We start from the raw sequence: 7,761 nt of genomic DNA, 5'->3' as shown, positions 1-7,761 counted from the left end.
GTCGTCGAGTGAATGATTCGAACTCGAAGTAACGTAGCCCGTAGGCATAATGGTCGAGTGAATGCTTGCTCGAACTCGAAATAAAAGTAGCATGTAGGCTTAGTCGTCGAGTGAATGATAGTAACGTAGCCCGTAGGCGTAATGGTCAAGTTTATCTTAATTTTGATTGCATAATAAATCTCAAAATAGAGGAATTTTCTTGGATATCGGTAAAGAGGAGGACTTTCTTTGCAAGTCATTATACATGTGTTCATGTTTTACGTCTGGGTTCGGGCAAACTATATGAGCATGGTTTGTTTTGACCATTTTGGCTCTTACAACTTTTCCTACTAGAATCTTGTTGTTGCGAAATAACTTTCTTGCATCAGAACTTGATGAGGGCTAATCCCCCCCCCCCAGTATTCGAGGTCGATTGTACAGAGGCCTCAGATACTGTTTGTAAGTGCAGTACGATCATTGGTTGCCTCATTAAAAATATTGCCGAAAAAGCCATTTGGGATAAAATCAATCTAAGGGAAAAAGAGTGCAACGCGTGCTTTCAAGCGAATGATACATCTTAGCTTTTCTTCGGACTTCTGTAGGGGGCAGTTTTGAAATGTAAATGAATATGGGAGGGTCGTACCTTAGCAATAGTATCATTTTATATGTGATACATTCCAATTGCTTGATAGTTGTTTGCCGTTTATAATGTCGAGCATGTATGATCCCTTTCCGACGTTCTCGAGAACCTGATATGGTCCTTCCCAATTTGGTCCTAATTTTCCTTCGTTCGGATTTCGGGAATTGATGGTGACTTTCCTTAATACTAAGTCCCCGGGCTTGAAATGGCGGAGCTTGGTTCTTTGATTACCGATCTTGAGAGTTGAACGACAGTCCCCGAGCCCAAGTCATTTTCCTCGACCGACGATCCCAAATTCACAAGTGCATCGGCCTCATTGTTTTGTTCTCGTGGAACATGCCGTAAAGTCCATTGTTTGAAATGGTGCAAAGTAACAAGTAGTTTGTCTTAATACCTTTGCATTCTATATTCTCGCACTTCGAAGTTTTTGTTTGCTTGACTCACCACCAGCAAAGAGTGACATTTGGCTTCAATGACTTCTGCTCCCAAGTTTTTAGCTAGCTCGAAACCTGCAATCATGGCTTTATACTCGGCCTCGTTGCTAGTCAACCTGGTAGTTTTAATAGATTGCCTAATAGTATTACCCGTGGGTGGTTTCCAAACTATGCCTAGCCCGGATCCCTTCACGTTCGAAGCCCCGTTGGTAAAAAGGATTCATACCCCCGATGTTGTACCTGATTTCAACATGAGTTCTTTTTCGACTTAGGGTACGAGGGTTGGCATGAAATCAGCCACAAAGTCTGCTAAAATTTGAGACTTGATGGTCGTACGAGGTTGATATTCGATATCGTACCCACTGAGTTTGACGGGTTATTTGGCTAATCGACCTGATAGTTCGGGCTTGTGCAAAATATTACGAAGCGGGTAAGTGGTTACTACGCATATCATGTGACATTGAAAGTACGGTCTTAACTTTCTAGAGGTGCTTATCAGTGCAAGTGCCATTTTTCTAGGTGCGGATATCTAGTTTCTGCTTCTCCTAAGGTGCGACTTATATAATAAACGGGAAATTGCGTACCTTGCTCTTCTCGAACTAAGACGCCGCTTATGGCGATTTACGATACTGCCAAGTACAAGCAAAGTTTTTCGTCTGTTTTTGGAGTGTGAAGTAGTTGTGGGCTCGATAGATATCGCTTTAGTTCCTCTAATGCTTGTTGGCATTTCAGAGTCCAAGTGAAATCGTTCTTCTTTTTGAGTAGAGAAAAAAAATTATGACTTCAATCTGATGATCTCGAAATGAATCGGCCTAAGGCTGCAATCCATCCCGTTAGCCTTTGTACAACTTTCACGCTGTCCACGATGGTGATATCTTCGATGGCCTTGATTTTATCGGGGTTAATCTCGATTCCCCGATTTGACACCATGAAGCCGAGGAACTTGCCCGAACCGACCCCAAAAACACATTTTTCGGGGTTGAGCTTCATGTTGTATTTCCTTAAAATATCGAATGTTTCCAGCAAATGGGTCAAATGGTCCTCTGCGCGCATGGACTTAACTAGCATGCCATCAATATAAACTTCCATTGATTTACCTATTTGTTCTTCGAACATTTTATTTACTAGGCGTTGGTAAGTAACCCCTGCATTTTTTAGCCCGAAGGGCATCACATTATAACAATATGTTCCATATTTGGTGACAAATGAAGTCTTTTCCTGGTCCTTCGGGTTCATCTGGATTTGATTATACCCGGAATAGGCATCGAGAAAAGTGAGGATCTCGTGGCCGGCCATGGCATCGATCATGCGATCGACGTTGGGCAGCGGAAAGGAATCTTTGGGGCATGCTTTGTTCAAATCCTTATAGTCCACACACATTCTAAGTTTGTTCTCTTTTTTAGGCACTACAACTACATTGGCTAACCATTCAGGATATTTCACCTCCCGAATGGACCCTATCTTGAGAAGTTTGGTTACCTCGTCCTTTATGAATGTGTGCTTCCCCTCAGACTGGGGTCTTCTCTTTTGTTTCACCGGTCTGAACCTAGGGTCCAAGCTTAGCCGATGCGTTGTTATATCCGGTGGGATCCCTGTTATATCTAAATGGGACCAGGCAAAACAATCAATGTTATCGATAAGAAATTGAACAAGTTTCTTCCTGAGTTCCGGGATCAACTCCATTCCCAAGTATACCTTTCGCTCGGGCCAGTACTTAATTAGTATAACTTGCTCTAGTTCCTCAATTGTTGATTTGGTGGCGTCAGAGTCATCGGGAATCATGAAAGATCGAGGGACCCTTCAATCATCATCTTCTTCGATCTTCTGGTTATCTGTTTGGGTCGAAGCCGACATCTGTGATTGCTATTTGGTGTTCTGTTTTCCTTCTGAGCCCGATCCCTTTTATCGGTGAAGGCGAGGATATTGATTTCGCTTCCTTGACGACGGACATTTCTTTTGCGGCCGGTTGTTCTCCGTACACTGTTTTGACACCTCTCGATGTTGGGGAATTTGAGGACCTGGTGTAGGGTTGAAGGTACAACTCTCATGTTGTGGATCCATGGCCTTCCGAAAAGGGCGTTGTATCTCATGTCGCCTTCGATCACGTGAAACTTTGTTTCCTGGATGGTTCCAACCACGTTTATTGGTAGGATTATCTCGCCTTTGGTGGGCTCACATGCCATATTTAATCCGTTTAGAACCAGAGTTGCGGGTATGATCTGGTCCTGTAGGACGAGCTGTTCTACGACCTTCAATATGATGATGTTGGCCGAGCTACCTGGATCGATTAACACATGCTTAATTTTAGTTTTATTCATGAGTACAGATATTACCAGTGTATCGTTATGAGGTTGGATGACTCCTTATGCATCTTCATCATTGAAGGACAAAGTCCCTATGGATGCGTAATCTTGAGTTCGAGATCGCTTTTCCCTCACAATCGATGTTTTAGTACGTTTAAGCACCGGTCCCTGAGGGGTATCGGCGCCGCCGATGATCATGTGAATGATGTGTTGCGGTTCTTCTTGCTCGTTTTGCTTGCCGAAATCCTTGTTTTTAAAATGGTTCTTTGCCCTATCACTCAGAAAATCCCGAAGGTGCCCTTTGTTAAATACGCGGGCTACTTCCTCTCTTAGTTGTCTGCAATCTTCCGTTCTGTAGCCATGGGTGCCATGATATTCGCACATTTTATTGGGATTCCTTTGGGCAGGATCAGTCTGCATGGGTTGAGGCCATTTAGTGTCTTTGATGCATCCGATAGCCGACACGATGTCGGATGCATCAACACTGAAGTCGTACTCTAATAACCGAGGTTTTTCTATAGGATCTACATATTTATCAAAGTCGGTCTTGCTCATAAGTCCCCGAGAATTTTGCCCTCGATCAATCCTTCGATTGTTATGAATTGTATTGCGTGTTGAACCGTTGTTCATCCGATATGCGACGTACGGTTGATATCGGTCCCTGTTCGACCTTTGTTCTCTGTCGATCTCCCTTTGGTTTTTAGTAGTTGTCCTGTTCTGATACATGGTACGGAGCTCACAACTGCTCATCTTCGACCCTAATTTTCGATTGGTATCGGTTGTGTATATCTGCCTAAGTTATTGCTGGATACTCGATCAAATTTTGCTTCAATCGACGTGATGCTGTCAAACTTTGTTCGTTCAACCCTTGGGTGAAGGCTTGTACGGCCCAGTCGTCTGTGACCGGTGGCAATTCCATGCATTCCATTTGAAATCGGGATACGAATTCCCTAAGTATTTCATTACCCCTTTGCTTCACTTTGAAGAGGTCCGATTTCCTTGTTGCAACCTTTATGGCACCAGCATGTGCCTTTACGAACAATATGCTAACATGGCAAAAGAATCGATGGAATTTAACGGAAGATTGTGATACCAGATCATTGCTCCCTTCGAGAGGGTCTCCCCGAACTTTTTCAACAACACAGATTCGATCTCATCGTCCTCCAAATCGTTACCTTTGATGACACATGTGTAAGAGATGACGTGTTCGTTAGGATCGATCGTACCGTTATATTTGGGAATTTCGGGCATACGAAATTTTTTGGGGATTGGTTTTGGGGTCGCACTCGAGGGAAAAGGCTTTTGTATGATTTTTTTTGAATCAAGCCCTTTTATCATTGGTGGAGCCCCCGGAATTTGATCGACCTTGGCATTGTATGTTTCCACTCTCTTGTCGTTGGCTTCGACTCGTTTTGTGAGTTCCTCGAGCAATTTAGTAATTTCGGGAGTGGTCCTCGATTATTGCCCGTTTGATTTTACTATGGCGGGCTCCGTTCTGGGGGTGATTTCTCGAAGCGGATTGGGATCCGACCTACTTTGTATATGAGTTTGGCTTTGCAACTGAGTTATCGCTGCTTGTTGGGCTTGTAGCATCTCGAAGATCATACATAAGCTGGCTCCGATTTTCCCCGTGTTATGGGTGTCTCGAGCCACTGATCGAGTACCGCCCTGAATGCTTTTTTTCGGTTCGGAACGCTAATTCGCCTCTAGAGCTATTTGTGAATTGACATCCAATGGTACTTCAGCTCGAATTTCGGGTACTTTGATTCGAGCCTCAGTGCCATCGTCAGGTGGCCTTCCGCCCCCGGGTGCCAAGTTGTTGGTTTCATCTTAAAGGTCGGCTTCATGGTCGATAGGTAAAGCCATTGCTGATTTGAAGTTGTAAACTGGTGTATGTTGTAGATTTATATCAAACAATCACTGTTATCCTTAGCCCCACAGTGGGCGCCAAACTGTTTACCCGAAAAATTAGATAACGTTAAAATTATGTATGGTTCTAAGGATACGCGATACCCTTTGATACAAAGATAACAATACGAGTGTTCTTGACTATGAGAATGAGGATAATGAACAGAAAGAATGAGTAAGATAAAGTAGAACAAGCATAAGGAGATGTCTTTGTATATGAGAAAAAATCTTTTGTTCCTGTATCTTATTATGTGCATAGTTTACAAGGATCCCCTCTTTTTATAATAGAGGGTTATTACATTATTTATAACAAAAAATAATAAAATAAACATACAGTGGAGGACCCATGATAATTTGTTTCTTCCCCGATTCCCGCCAAGATTCTCTCTCTTGGTACGGTTATAACGGTTCTTGTCTGTGAGCTCGATACTGGCTCGAACTCGTTACTGGGTCAAGCCCTTCGGTCTTGGCTTGAGTCCGATCTTCGGGATGGGCGTGGCGCATTTCCGACCTCGAAGCATTGCCTTGCGGATCGATTTGGTCACGGGCTTGATAAGATTATCGAGCCGACTCCTCTAGCAACCTTCGGACTCGAGGCTCATTTGTACTGTATTCAGAGCTCATTCCCAAAATCCTACTCCGGTTTCTTGCCACTCGAACTCGATCGAATGTAGGAAGGCCGAAATCTATTTCAACCGTATACATAGATGATGGCGGTTTCCTTCACAATCTTCCGAGAAAAAACTAATTAGTAGTAAATCCAAGAATTTTTCTCACATCACTTTTCAGTCACTTCCAATTTAACCAAAAGAACATAACGGCACATTTAATAAAATACATGAAATGGGCCTTCATGGTTTTTTTTTGAAATTAAGAAATTTTTTTTTTTAGATCTCTTATGTGTAAAAGTAAATCTTTCATATTTAAAAATAATAAATAGAGATACAGTCATAAATTAAAAAAAATTTGTAATGACCTACAAAAGCATTTGACTATATATATATATATATATATTCCAAACAAAGGAAATGAGAAGTATTAATTATTTCAAAAAAAAATAGAAGATAATTGATATAAAAAATTATAATACAATGAAAACGTGCTGTCACTTACCTATATTAATATTGATTAAAAAAATTAATGTGTTTTGTGATTTTTTATATTTTAATTAAATTAAATTGAAAAGCTTAATATTAATCTTTAGTGGTAAAATTTGAATCATTTTATCTATTTCGTTTAACTAAATCCTACTCCTAGCATGTTACGGAAAGGAAACGTGGGGAGAAAGCTAGAAAGGAAACAAAATTTTTAAGAAACAAGAATTTTAGGAAACAAAATGTTCCCAAATCCTATTCCCTATCAAATTCGGTAAAACTTCATTTGTCCTATAAATACGATAGATACTATCATTACATTCCAACTTTCTAAAATTCCTTGTATTTTTTCTTAAAACCTAACAAAACTTTAGAATTTTTTTCCCAAGAAATATGTCTCAAGATCACCAACGTCCCTATTTCGCTACTCGTACGTTACCAAATGATGTTTTTCACTTGCAAAGAATGAACCAACAACAGCCCGATAATCCACATGATCAAACAAGTGTAATATCTTATAATGATACTAACATGTTTGAATGTTGGGAAATAACAACTTACTGTGATCCTGATATGGATATAGATGATGGCGAGGAACGAGCTGGTTGTTTCATCTGCTGCTTTGAATTTCAGAATGGAGATACATTAGTTACACTTCCATGTAGCGATGTGTTTCATTTAGATTGCTTCTATGAGCGGCTGTGGAGAAGGAGGAATGATTGTCCGTTTTGTAGTGCTGAAGTTTTGCCCACACACGAAGAAATAGAAGAAGAAGAAGAGGAAGAGGAGTTCGAGGATGAAGAAATAGTAGTAGAAGAAGAAGAAGAAAAGAAGTTCGAGGTTGAAACAAGAACTTATTATGCTTCTGTAATGGATATAGAGGATGAGGAGGAACAAGAAACATGTGCCATATGTTTATCTGAATATCAAGACGAAGATACCATTGGCAAACTTCAATGTGGCCATGAGTTTCATGTTGGCTGCGTCAACAAGTGGCTGCAGCAAAAGAATGCATGTCCGTTTTGTAGAGCTCTAGTTTTGCCCACACATGACTGGTTACATTCTTAATCTTGGCTGTAACATTCTTTTTTGTAATTGTCATTGCAGTGACCTATAAATTTTTTAGTCTTTTCCTTGTTCTTTTTGGCCATGTAATGTGTTCATACATCTACTTATAACACAAATAGAGTTGCCGTGGGTACTGACACCATGTGAATATGTTTTATATCGGTGTTACATAAAGTAGAAACATTAATTTTGACTTGGTATTTTTCTCTTCTTGCAGTCTTACTCGGAATAAAGAAGATATTTAAACTATGGCAGTTCTGCAATTCGAATTTTGATCTTTAAACAATTAAATTGTTATGTTTAAAACATGTTCTTATTAGAGGCTTTTGGATGTC

This window comes from Nicotiana tomentosiformis, chromosome 6, assembly GCF_000390325.3.
Source record: "Nicotiana tomentosiformis chromosome 6, ASM39032v3, whole genome shotgun sequence".
Lineage (NCBI taxonomy): Eukaryota > Viridiplantae > Streptophyta > Magnoliopsida > Solanales > Solanaceae > Nicotiana > Nicotiana tomentosiformis.
The sequence above is the reverse complement of the archived record's forward strand: the minus strand, read 5'-3'. Positions refer to the sequence as shown.